This window comes from Protopterus annectens, chromosome 2.part0 (assembly GCF_019279795.1).
Source record: "Protopterus annectens isolate FY-2018-M chromosome 2.part0, PAN1.0, whole genome shotgun sequence".
Lineage (NCBI taxonomy): Eukaryota > Metazoa > Chordata > Ceratodontiformes > Protopteridae > Protopterus > Protopterus annectens.
This window is the reverse complement of record NC_056728.1, coordinates 1,896,716,183-1,896,735,267: the sequence shown is the minus strand read 5'-3', so window position 1 is coordinate 1,896,735,267 and position 19,085 is coordinate 1,896,716,183. Positions and strand designations below refer to the sequence as shown.

Sequence of the window (19,085 nt, the reverse complement as noted above, 5' to 3'; positions counted from 1 at the left end):
TGTTGTTGTTCAGAATATTCTATTAATAGCTTAATAAACATCGTACATGCCATCTGTTGTATCTGACGCCATTTATTTATGGTTCCACATAAATTCTTAGACCCTCACATGTGTAACTGAATGGGTAATATACATGGCTGTATGCCAATGTGTCTTCTTTTATATAGGGAACACATCCCTTAGTTTTAAACAGTGTATAGCTTTACACATTAGTGACATAAATTGTCGACGGAACAGAATTGCATTATTTAAGCATATGTTGGTACATCCAAAATCACATTTTGTTTTTTTTTTGGGTATTGAGAAGGTGGTAGGCGATAATTTGTCAATAGTCCACAAGCATAAAATTCTTATGAAAAAAGAACAGCAATGGATAGTCAATATGGGAGCCCTAATTAAATGTCGGTTGAATGATCACTGGTAATCTTGTTAAGACTCTATTGTTTATAAAGGATTATGCACATTTAGATTACATGTATATATGGAGATAGATAAAGTTGTTTTCTTTATGGTGCATAATGCAAAAAATGTTGATTAACAAATTCATTTCATTTGGTCAATTTGTACTCATGATTGGGGGCAGACTGTTCCTTTAAATAGTTGTGTATAAATAAGGGGGGAGCACCTTCCATTACATGCACAGATGACGCTGAGGCAAAACCTGGTTTGCTTGTAAAGTGGCTTGGCTTGTCAGCCATTAAAGTTCATGTACGCTACTTTCCTGGACTCTCAGGCATTTTTCCTTGATACCGTTTGTGTTATAATGCTGGATTTGCCATTGTGTAGATTATTTTTGTAGTTCCGAACATTTTCCACCACGCACCGTGTTTGGTAAATGGTATATATATATATATATATATATATATATATATATATATATATATATATATATATATATTTACACACACACACACACACACACACACACATATATATATATATATATATATAATCCTATATTCACAACCGTTTTCAGTAGTATGCTTATCTTAAGTGAATACATATGTGTAATTCATGAAGTTCAGAAGTTAAAAGAGAAGAAAGGATATGTAACTTAATGTTTTTTTTTTTCTTTTTGTAGTGATTTATTAACTCACATTTTAACTCCATTTCCTTTTTCAGAAGCAAATCTATCAGGATCAGTTTCAAAGATGGGAATTGTCATCTGAATCTCATGAGCTTCTTTCAAATCCTGGAATATTCTTTTGGCATCATCAGTGATGGCAATACTTCTGACAAGATACTGATGGCGAGTATGTAAAAATTGGCTAATACTCTGTTTTCTGGAAGATGACTATGGTCTTGCCTAAAAGCAATGCTGCTATGTTTATAATAGAAATGACTAGCTGGATCTGATTTTTTTGTGTACTTTAGCGTTTTCATAGAGCTGTTAAATATGAGTCATGGAAAAACAAAGAGTATAATGGATTCTTTCAATGTGACATTTGTTGGACAGGAAGTGGTACAGTAGTTAGCAGTGTTGTTGAATACTGCTTGGTTGTTAGTAGTTAGCTTTTGCAGATGCTCTAGTTTTCCCAGACATATCAAAAGTACCATGAGATAAATAGTGCTTGCACACATAGATAGCAGCAATATATATATATATACACACCAATAGTCAACTCCTCCCTGGTTAGATCCGACCACAAACTAATCACCTTGGAAATCCACCCCCCCCCCCGCAAAGGTAACCACCATGAAAAACTTCTCCAAAGCTAACTTTGGGCTCCTAAAAACAGAGGTTGCTAGCTTAACAGCACCCATGCAAATGGAGAATAGTTGCATGATTGCCGAATCATACACCAGTGCACTGTACGGACACATACACAAATGTATGGCTTTTGCCATACCCAGTAGAACCAAGATGCTCTCCTCCAAAAAAAGGAAGCCAATCTGGTGGTACCCTGCCATAAACAAACTCTACAACAGAAGGAGGAAACTGATGTGGTATAAGGTGAAGTCCCAAGACTGGAAAAACCTCCTTATCAGCCTCAACAAAAAGTTGAGATCCCTCATGAAATCCTATAAACCTATCTATGAAAACAGAATTGCAGCAGATAGTAAAGACAACTCAAGGCCTTCTATAGTTATGCAAAGAATCTCCACGGCAATACCCAGATTTGCTCTGAGTTACTGCATAATGGTACCTCCTATACTGAGCCAACAGATATTGCCAATATACTGGCCAACAGATTCAGTGCCAACTTTACCCCCCCCCCGACAAAGGATCAGTCACAATACCAGTAGATTGCCAGGTATCCAGTATTACTGCTGCACAGGTTAAAACAACACTGTCCAAGACCAATAATACAGCTTCTATGGGACCTGACAATATCCCTGGCTGTGAGCTGGCACCTCACCTGTGTGGCCTGTTCAATCACATACTCACCTCAGGCTTTGTCCATACCGAATGGCACACTGCTACAGTCATCCCTCTCCACAAAGCAGGAGCGACTACAGACCCTGGGAGCTATCACCCCATTAGCCTGATGAGTCTGATATGCTAAGCTATGGAATGCATCATCGCAGTCCTAATAAACAAGGATATAGGGAATCTCCAAACTCTGGATCCCACACAGTTTGGTTTTGTGAAGGGCAGATCATGCCTGCTCAACTTGGTCAACTTCTTTGAATCAGTCATCAGAGCTGTGGATGAAGGCAAGGTGGTTCATACAGCCTACCTTGATCTGGCCAAGGCCTTTGATACCATTCCCCACTCAGGAATCATAGAACAACTCACTAAGCTAGGCATCAACCTCTATATCACTAAGTGGGTTGCAAACTGTCTCACAGGTAGAACCCAGAGTGTGAAAGTAGCTGACTCCAAGTCAGACTGCCTACTAGTCACGAGTGGGGTGCCACAAGGTTTGGTCCTGGGTCCTTTCCTGTTTGGTATCTACTTCTCTGAAGTCCAGTCCAACACAAAGTGACTCTGGCTGACAAAGTTCACAGACGATTTCAGGGTGGGAGTTATTATTAACTCTCCAAGTGATGTTAACATCCTACAGAAAGGCCTCACTGAGACCAACGACTGGTGTCAGAACCATGACCTTAAGCTCAATGCCAAAAAGTGTGTTGTCATCCCCTTTGGGAAAAACCCACTTCCCATAAATTACCACATCGATAGTAGTCTACTGAACACAAAAGGCATTATAAGAGATCTGGGAACACAGGTTGACAGCAACCTCTCTTTTGACCACCACATTGCCACTGTGGTCAAAAAGTCCTTCTATGTTGCACATCTCATTACTAAGGGTTTTGCTTCCAGGAAGAAAGAGGTCTTTGTTTCCCTCTACTCTTCCCTTATTAGGCCAGTTATCGAGTGCAATGACTCATTTGGCATGTACCTCACTAGACACCTGCAACAAATGGAGAGGCCATAAAAGTACCTCACAAAGAGAATCCTAGGCCTTAAACATTTGTTCTATATGGACAGACTTAAAAAACTCCAACTATTCTCTGTCTGATATCGCCTATTTAGAGGCAATCTCTGCTTGACTTACAAAGCCATGTCTGACCCAGCTGTGTTAGAAATGCTACATCTAAAGAAATCCCAATCCCACCACACCACACACTCCAGAGACCTCAAGCTCATTATCACAATCAACAGAACATGCTGGAGGGATAGGTTCATAACCTAGAGACTGCCCATGCTATAGAATAGACTTTCCATACATGTCAAGCAGAGCGCCTCACTGGCCCTCTTCAAGAGAAATCTTGATGAGTGGATGGGAAATAGAAAATTCACCCCAAGGATCACTCCAGTGGTTTTACATGACAGAGGCACTGGGAACTAAGATCAGGTGGCACAATGTCAGGGTAATCCTATGGGCTAGGCTTGTAAAGGCTCCAAGGTCATTAGCCTAGTACACACCTACGAACCTATGAACCTTTATATCTATATATCTATATCTATCCATCTTTTACAGATATGTATACAGACAGCAGCTAACTCAGAATAATATGAAAACAACAGTCACACAGTGCTTATATGGTTAAGGTGGTTGCATTACAAACACAAGGTGGAGGGTTTGAGTCTCACAAGGGATAATTAGCTAGGCTTAAAATGACTCACAAGGGCAGTTAGCCTAGTACTAATGTATGAACCTATGGACCTATATAAGTGTACACACAGACATCAGTATATATACTTCAAGATACCTTAATCAAATTAATGTATGCAGTTTTAATTTTTGCAAGAAAAAATCTGATATACTGCCCTTATACTATAGTTACTTATAAGATCAGGCAATGTAAATAGTTAGAATAGAAGCATGACTGATTGAACTAATTAAAAATATCCCCTAGTGGTTGATTGGTAGTGCAATATTGGCATTCATTTACATACCGACATACAGAAGTGAATGACAAGAATACTTTCCTTCTTTTATGGTCAGTAATAAAGCAGTTCAGCCCTTCATGTGTGGTACAGGTTGTGCCACGTCACTGGCTACAAATGTAGTGAGTGGTTTACTACAGTTCTTAAAAGTAGAGTTTTTTTTTTTTGAAGCAAGACCTTTTTTTACACTTGAAAGGCTCAGAAACAGACCAATGGATCAGGCTTAATTCTTAAGTGATAAGGGGAAAAAAATCTTAACTTAGAATTAAGAGGTGCTACATTAGGGAACAGTAGTGCTAGATGAACTAATTTATGTCTCTAGAGCAAAATGCAATGTTGCTTATTTCTGTTTAGTAGAGTAAGTCAACACAGAAAGGACCTTCCACTGTTGTGAGGAAAGTAAAAAATGTTAATTATGTACTTGAGTTTACAGGGAGGAGGAGGCCTGATTACACTGTAACCCAAAGGTACTGTAATAGTTTGTTTGGACTAACTCAAGCTTTTGGGTTTATAGCAAGCATTCATAAGGAGATGCTAAGTTACTGCTATTAGACTGAGTGCAGAAATATCCACTTGAGCCTATAAAGAAAAGTACATAACTTCTTTCTTATTGGCTGAAAAAGACAGATGAAAAATGCCAGTGTGGAAAGAAATTGTTGAGCTCACTTGCTTAGTATAATTGCTACCCCGCATAGATAGCTAGACATTTACATGCTATGTGTTTGGGGTGTGGTGTGGGAGTGTTTGCTCATGTGTACATGTGAGTGCGTATTCATATTTGTGTGTGGGTATCATTGCATATAAAACTAGAGTCAGGGTTCATTTAGCAGACAAGATAATAACTCCACAAAATATGATGATAAATCACAATAAAAGAAATGCACAGGGAGAATAATATATCCATGAAATGAAAACAAGAATTCATAACTTACAATTTGTAACTCTGTATAAACAAGCAGTCTTTGTGAGAAATATTTTTTGGGACAAAGAAAATGTAAATTTGCAAAAAATGCTCTTGTCAAGAAAAAAGAGATCTTTTGTGAAAAAGGCAGGGAGTCCTAAGAGAATAAGATATTAGCCTAGAATATATGAATGTTGAATAGAGTTGGCATGCTATACAGGCCATAATTTCGCTAACAGAAAGAAAGAAAGAGAGAAAATGTGCAGACAGTCTACGGTTCTGACTGGTAATTATAAAGCAATACTGTGTGAATTGTTTATGCCATCTGAATATTAAGGCCTTACAGAAAAAGAATTTCAGCCATGCAAACATGCTCAAGACTTAACATCGCAGGGAGTCACAGGTAAGCACTATCTTCAACGTGGTACTGGAGAAAGAAGAGAGGCATCTTATGACAGACCTTCCCTTTGAAAAACAATCAGTGGTAGATGTGGTAGTCTTGTCACAGCAGAAATCTCCTTCTAAAGTCCAGGAAATCTGGAAAATGCTGCAAACATTGGTGACATGTTATCTTCTATGCCAGGGTATACCTCATTGTGGGAGTACCATTTAGACATAGGGACCCACTGGCAAATCAAAAGTACAGCATTACCAATTAAAGTAAAACCTATCTAGAAATGAGTTGTCTTATATGGAACTGAGCTCTTAGTGTTTGAAGCAGATTTGTTAAAAGTAAAAGAAAGACTGGTTTAAAAAAAACAAAGCTTCTAACCAACTGTAAATGTTGAACAAGAACTGCTTTACTTTCCTCCTTATTTGGACTATGCACTTTCCAAATGTCAAACACACGTAGAACAAAGGATCAGAGAATAGTGTCTGCTTTGCCAGAGTCAGCACACTCAGATTTGTGTATTTTGCATAGGGGCAATTGAAATTACTGAATAATTACTGAAAATCTGACTATTTTGAATACAGTAACATCTTGTTAGTAGCAAAAGTAGGATAATTTAGTTAATCAGTAATCCACAACTTGGTGTAAGTAACTCAGGATTACCCACTGTTGGCATGGTTTGCCTGAGTGATTAAACAAAATCAACTAAGTGTGAATCTTGCATTACCCATACTCAGCCATGGATTATTGCTATTATACAATTGCATTGTTTAAGAAAAAATGGCTTGCATTTCTTAAATAATGTCATAATAAATAAAAGCACTTCAGTGTTATTCTGTCAGCTTTTGGTAGTCAGTGACATCCAAGATATAAAGTAAGCATGCTATAAGCCTGTAGGTGTTGTGTCTGCCATCTTTTTTCTTTAGAATTATAATTTATGCGCCTGTCTCCAAGAGCTAGATATCACAGGAATACTAGAGAGTGGATCCCCCCAGATCCTCACTGTTTCTGATTTTTGACTGTATTTTACCACTTAAAAAAGTTTTGATTTCCTGCTAAATCATAAGTGATTACAGTATGTCAATAATGTGAGACATTAGAGTTTCGTGCTTACTGACAGGTGGAAAAACACCTTTTTCTTTATTGTACAATGTTTTCTCTGGTTATCTACAAGAGGACATGGGTGCTGTAACTATTTCTTTTAATAGTTACAGCTGCATGAGCTGAGTTTTTTTTCTAGTTTGCAGAAATAAGAACTGCCCAGCTTTTCAGAGCTGCCAAACATACATTGTCCTATTGGGAATGGTCAATTTATAGAGCAGTTCACTGCCAAATAGTTTATTTTTTTACATTTAAACTTTTCTGCTAGCAGAGCAGGGAACGTGAATGTATCGCATGACTTACAATGGGTAACACTGAATGGTTTGTCCAATCATCCTGCAGGGTGTGGAATAGTGTATAATTGGAATCAACTTTTTTTACCATTAATTAATTTTTTTCTGCTGCAGTCTAACTTTTTAAATATGCAATGTTATTATTATTTATGCATCAATATACCCATTTGAACATTTACTATTGTTTCAAGCTCTGATGCCTAATTTCTAATCATTTTTGACATTCAATTCCGAAAGCCCAAATGAGGTTAATTTAGTAGTTCATGGTGGTATTGGGTCAATATTGTTAGATAAATTGTTTCATCTACCTTTAGAAGAGTGATTATTACATCAGTTGCAAAACAATAACATTAAGTTCAATCCATTTTTAGAGTAGACAGCAATTGCACACTTGGTGTGATGTAGTACTCAAACTGGCTTAAAGTAAAGAGAAGAGTGGGATACACAGACTGTAAAGGTATCCCTAACACTATCTGTGAAACACTGTATGTATGTGAGGACATGTGTGTTTGTGTGTGTCCATGTTCCTGTGTGCCAAAAATAGTGTAGGCCCGGTCTGAAATAGTACTGGTCAAAGTGCACTAGAAGGCAAAGGCAGAGACCATGATGAGTAAAATTCGGCAAGTCCAGTGACTACAACTTTGCTCAGCAGCTGTTCATTGTAAGGCTTATTTGAATGTGGCAGCTGGTAGTCATAACGTCTAACAGACATGTACACTTGCCAAATAGTCTTAAGGCCAATTGTTCTTTGTATTTAATATGATGGTCAGCAACATGTCCCGAAAATTTAAAAACAGAGTTCCTTTGTAGCACCGAATAGCTTCCACATAACGTAATTATCTTCCTAGTCCAATATCTCAGTTACTCAAACTGTTGGGGAAGGAAGGTGAAATGAACTAGAAAATGACAATATTTATTTTCTAATACACATAGTGAAATGTCCTTGGGGTGAAACAAACCAAAAGCTGTTAGATACATTTCAGATGTTTATAATATCTATCTATATATATATATATATATATATATGTGGAGTGATTTAGTACTGTCTTTCCATTGCATGACCTTTGGATGTATGTCAGGTACACATTTGCTGTGAAACTTGTGTAAAGCATAAAATAGCCCCCCCCACCACCTTGACTGAAAGATGAAGAACATGACCTGAAAGGATGACTTTAGGTCCCACAATGGCCATAGAAAAAAAAGTTGGTACTAGTGTGAGGAGTAAATTGAAATAGCCAGTACACCCAGCAATCAGTGGCAACACTGGAATGGCTAACAGGATAATGACAGGTGGAGAAAAAACAGACAAAACAATAATGAGATCTTTACACTGCGAATATGTCAGAATCGAAGAAAGAATGCTGACCTTTGATAAAATGCTTAAACAAACTTAACAAACAGAAATATTAAGACATATGTCATTTGCAGCAAAACTGACACTTTCAGTTTTCAAATAACATTTTTTTTTAAATATTTGTGAAGAAGTAATGAAAAATAGCAACCTGTGTTATAAAGTGGAGTTTACAGGTTTTGCAAAAGCTGTTGTCATGGCAGAGTGAAGAGTATGGCTGCCATCATTGCAAGTTATTATGTGGCACCATTAAGGTTATTGAAGAGGTGCCTGTTCTTTCCTGCAAGTCACTGTAGCAGTTGGTTTTACTGACGTCTGCCTGGATTGAGCGTGTGCGCGCGTGTGTGTGTGTGTGTGTGTGTGTGTGTGTGTGTGTGTGTGTGTGTGTGTGTGTGTGTGTGTGTGTGTGTGTGTGTGCATGTAACTGGACATGTTTTAGGAAAAGAAATGCATGAAGGAGCCGGGTCTGTAATTTTCTATGGTTATTACAATTTGTTTCAGAAAATTTATGCATAAATGAATTGCTTTGTTTAGCCTTTTATTTTCCTCAGCTCTAGTTGATGTGTTTGGTTGGCAGCTGCCCAGGGTTCCAACTGAACTAGGTCCAGCTGAAATGGGCTTATTCATGACTTAAATAGCACTCGGATACCAATACTTGGAAAAAGTTATTTTATTAAAATATCTAAAACTTCAATTATTCCAACTAAAAAAATAAACAGTAATGTTAATAAGATGTTTTCTTTTGCCTGAACATAAATTGATATACTGTGCATGATAATTACTAATTAATCATTAGTTTAATGATATCCTTTGCACATTTTCATCAGCTTTCTAATTAAGAGTTCACAATCTGTTGAGTATAGACAATTAACTTTTATGTGTTTCTGCAGTCTTTACTAACTCACACATATAGCATTATGCTAATGTCCTTATTAATACTTAACAGGGTATGATATTTCTGACATTTTCTTTTTTTCACTTTCTTAATTTTTTGATTTTTTTACCTGATTGTGTGCCCATTTTACAGAAGTTAATACTTCTTGAAGTTGAGTATTTCTTTGTTAAATCTTTCAGGACTGAGTGTTTGGGTTAGATATTGAAAAGTCTACAGGGTTCTGTCCTTGACAAGAAGGAATGCGTGGCTTTGATCCATCCAATAGTTTCAGTTACCACATTTTCTGTTTTTATAGTGTCTTACATCATCTTCTGTTGAGGAGATGAATGATATGTGTGTGCATCCTCAGATTCTGTAGTTTGCAGGATACTGAGTTTGAAGGTGTGAAACCGTCTTTTGGATCTTTTTGCATACATCTTGGCAGATTTCAAGGTAAGGCATTACCTTTGATAAATATGAAATAAAACTTTAATGCTTTCCAATAATACAAAATGAGTCACTTTAACATATGAAATATTAGTAGTGTGCATTTTTATTTAGTACTTTTTTTCTTTTCCTTCTTTCATCTATGTGTTTCTTGGTTAGTAGCTTTACATAAACTAAATTTTGTATTTTACTTTTCTTGATAATATTTAGCAAGTGTCCCATATTGAAACAAAGTAGTTATCACATGAATAAACAATAAAGAATTTATATACCAGGCAAGGCTGATTGGCAAAGCCTCTTTTCATCAACCATCCTGTGGAAAAGGTTCTGGCTATATGCATTTTTCATCTAATTTAATAGGTGCTTTATAATGGACAGTAATCATGTCTTTTCACGTTTTTGATCTTGGTGAACACATATAAACATACATATGTATATAATAGACATTACATTAGTGCACTTTTACATTCTTGAAGGCTTCGTATATACAGTTTATATACATTATATTGTATTAAAAGGAATGAAAGAGCACATTAGACCAAGATAAATAATTTTAGTTAACAGCAGTGGTTAATAAGGAAATGGTGGAAGCAAGCATAGGATGGCACTTGTAAGGAAAAGTAATCACAGAAGTTAAGGGGGGCAGTGGGCCATAGTGTAACGGTAATGAAACTGGGGTGAGTCTTGTTGTGAGTGCTCATAGGAACACAAGTAAGATGTGACAATGTGTGCTATTGGAATGGATATATAAATGGCATCTGACGAGGTGATGGGAAGTTGGAGATACTGACCTGTGCATTGAGGTACGGAGCTGATAATCTTGGGAGTTGTCAAAGGACAAATAATAGCATTAGCTGTGAGACGCATTGCAATCTGTGCAGAAATGAAATCAAATTCTACTGCAAGAACTCAGGGAGGAAGAATTTTTAGTTGTGACCACTGTAAAATGTGAATACAATCAGACAAAAGTCAGCACACACACATGAGGAAATGTGCATAAATAAGGTTAGAGTCAAAACGTCATCTTGTTAACATTGTTTTTTAAGCAGCAACTAGATTTGAACTGGTCTCAACCAAACAGTGTGTAAGTGCTGAAAGGGGCTCACAGTTAAGATTTCAGGATATGATTCCTCGGCTGTTCTTGCCTGCACCTCCATGCAGCCCTGCTTCATATGGTAAAAGTAACATTGTTATGACTACCTACTGTTTGCAAAGAGTCATACTTGCTAATATACCACATGCCAGGCAGCACTCTGCACCTATGTAGCAAACACATGTAAGGAACCCTGGGTGATGCGATAAGTTAAACAGTGAGTAGAGAGCGTGGCAGCAGTCTGTATGCTCCTGAAGTAAAATACCACACGCTGGGGAGGTACGTGGAGGTTGGAGAGCAGAACAGTACTGTGCACCCTGCATTACTACAGTGACTTTCCTCTATATGACAGCAGTTTGCAGATTATGACAAATTGTGCAGTGCAGTCCATTATGCCTAGGTTCCAGTATCAAAAAGTGAGTGAATAGATTCAGTATTGTTCCCTCGTATGTCATCAGGGCTTTGTAAGCTGTGACCATACCTCTTAAACTCTTTGTGCAAGATATATCAACAAAGCAAAAAAGGATGGTAATCAAAGGCCCAAAACTGGGTACAGACTCTAAATATTGCACTTATAAGCTTAGAAAGTTGCTAAAATAGCAGGTGTTGTTTTAATGTGCATTATCTGAAAGCTATGAAGCCTGAAACTCAAACATCTGCCATTATTTAGTGATTTCATTCTTTAGTGATTTTCCAGAAAAACACAAATTTTATGGGGGCAGAGTAAAATATAAGGTAAAAATTAGACATTTTTCAAAAATTTGGAGTGTTGGAAAGTATAGCTGTGACTCCTCTCACAAAACATGAGGTTGTGTAAATTTTAAGTTAATATTAGCCTGTATTTCTGCAGATAGCAGATACAGCCCAACAGAGCTTGTTGGCATAATTAGGCTGTTACACTGCAGCTATAAGGGTAGCACTTATTACATGAGGACATGACTGGAATACTGGTAACTTCATTACATTCTACATATCAACATCTCTTTCACTCTCTCTTTGTCTCTATCTACCTACCTCTTTATTTACCTATATGTCTGTCTCTTCCTTTATCTATCTATCTTTCTATCCGTCTATCTATCTGGCTGTTTGTCTATCTAAGCACCTGTTTCTCTATGTAAATATATGTCATCTGTTTCACTCTAACAACCTGTTTTGTGTGTGTGTGTGTGTGTGTGTGTGTGTGTGTGTGTGTGTGTGTGTGTGTGTGTGTGTGTGTATATATATGTGGGTCTACTTCATACGATCAACAGTTCATTTGATCGACATTCATTTGACCGAGAACAAAACATCTAAAGTTCAAAACATCTAAAATCCATTTGATCGAAACTCATAACACTGACACATGAAATTAAAAGCATTATACCCTTGTTTCCACTGTAGCATGATCCTGGAGTAAGTATATATAGTTAGGGGGAGGGGGGGCACAGCCCTCCACATTGGGGGGTGTGGGAGGCATAGCCACCCACATAGTTTAGTTAAATATTGTTTTCTGCAAAGAGTTAGTCATTTCAGTTATAAGTATCTATGTGTATGTTTGAAATGTATGAAGTATGTGGGGGGGATGTGTCCCTCACATGCCCCTAAATATATAGTAATGCCAGGATCACACTACAGTGGGGAAAAGGGCATACTGCTTTTACTTTCATGTGTCAGTGTCATGAGTTTCGATCAAATGGGTTTTCGGTGTTTGAACTTTAGGTGCTTTGGTCTTGCTCAAATGAATGTCGATCAAAGGAACTGTCGATCATATGAAGTAGACCCATACATATATATATATATATATATATATATATATATATATATATATATATATATATATATATATATATATATATATATATATATATGGTTTACTATCATAAATTCGAAAGTAAAAATAAATAATGTCTTTATTTTCGAATTTATGCATCGAAAACGAACATTTTCGAATAATAGTAAACTCGAAAACAAGGGTGTATTGTCGAAAATGTCGCTTGCGACATTTACAGCGATACACAGCATGCCCACCCTTCCCATAATCACCTACCTACCTAACCGAACACACAGTTATGCAGGGCTGCCCTGCACCCCCTAACTTAATATTCCAACTCCGAGATCGCACTACAGTGAGGAAAGGGATGCATTTCCCTAACCACACTGTACCGCGATCCCCTCCAATGACCGAAAGATAGAATTGCGAATGCACAGTTCATTCGCAATGCAAACCTTATCTCATGTCACCTGCCGTAATATGAAGTATTCGAACATCTGATGTTCGAATACTTCATAGCCGTGCAAATGCACGTCGACATAATGATAGCAAACCTATATATATATATATATATATATATATATATATGTATATATATATATATATATATATATATATATATATATATATATATATATATATATATATATATATATATATATATATATATGTGTGTGTGTGTATGTGTGCATATGTGTATGCATGTGTATATATATATATATATATGTATATATATATATATGTGTGTGTGTGTGTGTGTGTGTGTGTGTGTGTGTGTGTGTGTGTGTGTGTGTGTGTGTGTGTGTGTGTGTGTGTGTGTGTGTGTGTGTGTGTGTGTGTGTGTGTGTGTGTGTGTGCGTGCGTGTGTGTGTGTGTGTGTGTGTGTGTGTATATATACACACACACACACACACACACACACACACACACACACACACACAGAAAATTGCATATATTTGCAGCTGATGTCATCACATGGCATAGAACTGTACCATGCTCAGTTATTCTGCAATATATCATAGAAGCTCTTGTACTGGCAGAGAACTGCTCTGACAGGCTGCTTTGCACTCTGCAGCAGTCATCTTATATACATAGTTCAGAAATGACATTTTTACAAATCAGCATGAAAACCAGAGCTATATGCGATAACAGCACTGTTAGCTGACATTAGTCTTATCAAGCCCAGCTATTTAATTTAAAATGAAGAAAGCAAAGCAAAATGCACTGGACATGAAGCTGGAAAATGGACCATGGAAAAATTATCTGTTTCATACCTCAACTGCTGCAAATACTTGTTACTTCATTTAGATGTCACATTTTTTCACCCAAGATGAATAAAGCTCCTGTTATATGAGTTTGGACATTTAATGAAAAGGAAGCCACTACTAAAGGCATCTCTGAATTGAGTGTCTTTCTACAAAAACAATCTGCAGCTTCCAAATGCCAGTGTTTGACATAAGAGTATATAAGAATGTCTAGTGCACAGGAAATGCAATTTTGTTTGATGTTGCAGTTTATCTCCTCGAAATGTGGTAAATGAACAGAATACAGATCTGTTGCTGGATTCACTTAATGCTTACTGCCAGATATAGGAAACTGAGGTTCAGGCATGTTTTTTTCCACGGGAGGTCAACAAACATTTTTCTTTACTTACCTGAACATTTAAAAATAATTTGAAGTACTAATAAAAAGAATACTGGACTGAATATATGCCAGTAAAAAGATCTGTGACTTTATTTTATGCAGAAATAAAGAATTTGAGTGTGGCTACCTGATATAAATAACCCCTGTGCATCAATTTTGCACAAGTTGGCAAATACTTTTCTGTAAACTAGTACACAAAAAAATACCAGCATATTTGTTTCTAGTTTCTTGAGAAATTGTGCATGTATAACAAGCAATTAATTTGCTGAAGTGGTTATTTATTTACCCATCATGCATCTTTTTAATTTGAAAAAAAAAAAAAAGAATATACCCATCTGGATTTGAAAAGCAAATTATGTGTGGTAACTAAACGCCTTGTGCTCCATCAATCATAACGTTTTCGTTTTGGATTGTAAACTTCTGCTTTCACCAAGTTGAATATATTCTCTGAAAAACATATTCTGGCAGCGTACTTGTTAAGCTGGTTTCCTTTTAACAGAGTAAGCCCAAACTGTGAAAAAGTCACATAAGGATTGTATTATTGTCTGAGAAAGCTGAGCTCTAAACCAAAGTGAAAATATATATTTCATTTTACATAAGTATGTTAATAACAGAATTGCTTAACTTCAAGACTGAAACAAATGCATAAAGATGTTGTCTGACTTCAGGCAGATATTTTACTTTGGAACTTTGATGTATGCTTTTGAGCCCTAGAGTGGAAGAGTGGTATAGTTGGTTCTCCAGTCTGATTCTCAGACGAGGTGCCTTCTGCACTGTATGGAGTCTGCATACCCCCTCTGTGTTCTCCTGGGTATTCTCCAGTTGCTCCAGTTTTCTCCCACATTTCAATGACATACCGTAGGTGAAATGAACACTTTATATTGGCTGCTGGGGTGTATGTCATATAGAAGAACAGCTTTGGTGGGGCTAAATAACAGGTGTGTGAATATTGGCACTAGATAATTGTCACTGTTGAAATGGCACCCTTACCCCATATGAAAAAATGGGAACAAAAGGAGTTCTATATGTAGATTTTGAGCCCAAACTGCCAATGACTGACTACAGACAGCAAGCAAAGAGGTATGGTACAATAGCAACTTACTGGTGCTACACTAAAAACCTCTACTGCACACTATGTCCAAGTGTTCCAATCAAAATACACACCAATGTGCCCTTTGTATAATGCTTTACAAAAAGTAAACACTCATTCCCAAGTTTACATTTGTTAGCAGAGCATCATTTCTAGATGAAACTATGTATTTCATGTGTAAGGCAGTCCCCCTCCCATTGAGATATGCAATATTAAATGCAAATGGTCACAACTGCTGTGCCACCCACCCATGTCTTGGTCCCTAGGAATAAATAAAATTCTCAAGTTTGAGTCAGACAACCTCTATGCCCTGAAGGCTACAGTGGCATAAAGTGAAGACTTTTGTGGTAGTTCCCCCTCCTAAGTCCAGGTCACAACCATTCAGCTAAGAAAAAAATGTAAAAAAAGTGGTTGTGTATAGTGTTTCTATTTTTATCTTTAAATTCAGTTTGGTTGAATTTAAATGTCCATTTCATGTGGTACCTGAGGTATAAGTCCACCCCTCCAATGACTTTGCAGGCTATTATTGGCTGAGTACTCATTTTACCACGTTATTCAAATCTTAGTATTGGTATATGTAAGTAAGGCTTTCAGCAGCAACATTCCTCAAAGAGTGATTGCGTAGGGTTTTTTATTTCCTAAAAATAGTGCTGCTTTATTTTGTTTAAGTTTGCTATTTTGTTTTCATAATTTTATGTTACCATATATAGTTTAATTGTATTTAAGTTTATTTTTTTTCAGGTCTTGTAAAGGATGAACACATTGGTTTTCTACTAAGTAATGGTACATTTCTCTAGGTTACTGCAATCTTGGAATATATATAAATATATATATATATATATATATATATATATATATATATATATATTTGTGGGGGTGGAATGTCCATTTCAGGATTTGCATATAGCTTTCCTTCTTACAAATAATGTCAAAAGTGCAGTTTTGTTTCTGTTCAAGTATGGATTTGAGTTACAACCCCCCGAGTTTGTTTTTAGTTTAAGGTTGCCATTATAGGTCCATCTTTCTGAGTAGATGAAATTGCATGAGCATACATGTTTTCAGCAATATAGTCCTACATGCTTATGCTTTTTTCAGCTGTTGTGTTTTGGGTTTAAAACAATGGAAGCACAAATAGCTTCTTTTTCAATCAATTTATTTTATTTTGTAATTATTTAATTTTAATTAAAGATTTTACCAGGGTATGGGACTAGAAGCAGATAATGTCTTTTTTTTCCTCAAAAATTTTTTTTTTATTTTCAATTAAAATAACATTTACATGATATTTTTAAATATCATTTTAAACAACTATATACAATATTTACAATAGCCTGACTTTCAGTTATATACACTGTATGTTATTAAATATAGAATTAACAGAAAGGTTATCCGAGATACAATATTGATTATTATAGAGTGTCCAACAAAGATATAACTTTCTTCCAAGGAACAGCAGACAGTGTCTTAATACAATGCAGGCAGTTATTGTGTCGATATAGCAAAGTATAAATAAAATCATATGGACCTGTATCAAGTGACTGAAACAGAGATATGTGAAAATCAGTCAGATGAATGGAAGCAGTTAAACAGTTAAGTCACCCAAATGTAACAATAGAGCACATTACTGGATAGTGACTTGTATAAAACAAACCAAAGCATAAATGTACAAAAATCTGATGAATTCTAGTTTTCAAGTTATTCAAATAACTCAGAAAAAATATGCAAAAAAAAAAAAAAGAACAATTAAACCTATACCTCCAAGCATCAAAGTTATTTCACAAATATCTGAATGGCACAGTAATCCCCCTAACCTCTCTAACTTAAACACTGCAGCTCCATGTTCATACAGTCATGTTGAAGTAGAAACACTGCAAAATATCATATCACACATTAGACCAGTGGTTGATTCATCACATCACATTTGACTGAAATGTACAGGCAAATTCTTTAGGCACTATTTTATTGCAATGAATTGGAGTCAAATAAATACTACAGGTGAAATTAAATATAATTATATGATCTTTGCATGTTTAAATACTCCCACTACATAAATTCAATGAAAAGTCTAAAAATTATAAATATAACTATAAATACATAGGTCTATATTATAAACACAAAATCTCAAAACAGCAAATACATCTACATCGACACATAAAGTTCGATGTACAAAAACAGTGAAATATGTAATCGGTGAAAATGAAAATGTCGAACGTATTTGCTTGGCCAGCACGGCAATCGTGGAGATGAGGAAATATATTATTTCCCCCACTGTAGTGCGGTCTTGGAGTTGGTATATTTAGGGTGCAGGGGGGCTTGCTTGCCCCCATGCAAAAGTGTGTTAATTTAATTTTATTTATTTAGTTTGAGCTTACCTGCATGGCTCTGTTGGTTGATGAAATATGTTCGGCATTTTCATTTTCACCGATTATGTATTTCGCTCTTTTTGTACATCGACCTTTATGTGTCAATGTAGTTGTATTCGCTGTTTAGAGCTTTTGTGTTTATAGAAGCATTTAAAGTGGGTTTTTTTTTGTTGAAATTTATTGTATCCCTGTCAAAAAAAGAAAAAAAAAAAAAGAAAAAAAAAATATTCTTGTTTCCCACTTTTTCTAAGCTAGTCTAGTCCAGTTTTCAGGCTCTGCTGAATTCAGGACTGTGGTATAGGTTCCTGTGTTGCCCATATCCTTACTTGGATAGGAGGAAGTTTCTCTGTTCACCAGTGACAGTGGGGAGCTTTGAGCAGCCTATCTGTCCCTGGAGAAGTGGTCACAGCCCAACAACTTGTAGTTTATTGGCCGTTTTGGGCTAATTCCTAGCTCTTCCATCTCCCTGCCTTAAAACCCGCATTAGCACGGTTTTGCACGGTTTTGCGCACCTTCCAGCCTCCACGAAGTCTGCTCTTCAATTTTTCCCTTAGAACTAGTCAAACTCTGAAACTAAGCACTCAAACTTCCCTGTTACAGCCCAGCACTTACTCCAAGCTCTCAGTAAGCACTAATAAACGCTAACACAGCATCTCCCCCTTTACCATACAAAAGTTTCAAGGATCCCTATATCGTCCATACTGGGAAATCAGTAAACAGTTCAGTTACCCATACAGGCATGTCCAAAGGGCAGTTTCAGGTATACTCTCCAGTCCAACTGGTGAATCTGGGAATCTTGAGGCAATGTTACAATTGCCTCATTTACACGGACAACCCTCTCCTCCTTCCAACAAACACAAATGTATGTGAGAGATGCAACTATAGAGCCAAACTGGAGGCCAAACTCTCTCAACCCAAGGCTGGAACAGCCAGTCAGGAGGAAAAGGGAAACACTTGCACCACATTTCCAGTCTCACACAAAACAGTTATACATACACCAGCAAACAACACACACAAATACTCAAAAACATATTCGGAGGCTCTAAATAAAAATCTGCCTAAGCAGCAGACACCTCCAAAGTAGACATCCAAGCAACCTCCACCCTCAAACAAAAACCTCATATCACATACTTCACAAAGCCAGTGTGTCAAGCAACCACAGCCCATAAGGCAAAACAACACACCCAATACACTAATAATAGGTGACTCCATAGTCAGGCACACTGACATCCCACTCACTAGACTGAACAAGGAGAAGTTTACTGTGAGCTGCCTGTCGGGTGCCAGGATCCGCCACATAACACAAGCACTGAGGTCACTCCAAAACAAGTACAAATATGACTCTGTCATTGTACATGTTGGCATGAATGACCTGAGATGTACCTCCCTGGACTACATGAAAAGAGACATAGAGGAGCTCTCTCATCATGTAGCCCAGGCCGGTATGACCA

At 36.8% G+C, this 19,085-nt stretch overlaps 1 protein-coding gene across 1 annotated transcript in view; it reads left to right on the top strand.

The window, feature by feature from the left end:
- LINGO2 (leucine rich repeat and Ig domain containing 2) overlaps positions 1 to 19,085 on the top strand; it is a 6,800,733-nt gene that overhangs the window by 1,155,509 nt on the left and 5,626,139 nt on the right. Inside the window, exon 4 of the mRNA XM_044061897.1 lies at positions 1,123 to 1,253. The gene's annotated coding sequence lies outside the window, so the exon portion shown is untranslated. The remainder of the gene's footprint in view (positions 1 to 1,122; positions 1,254 to 19,085) is intronic.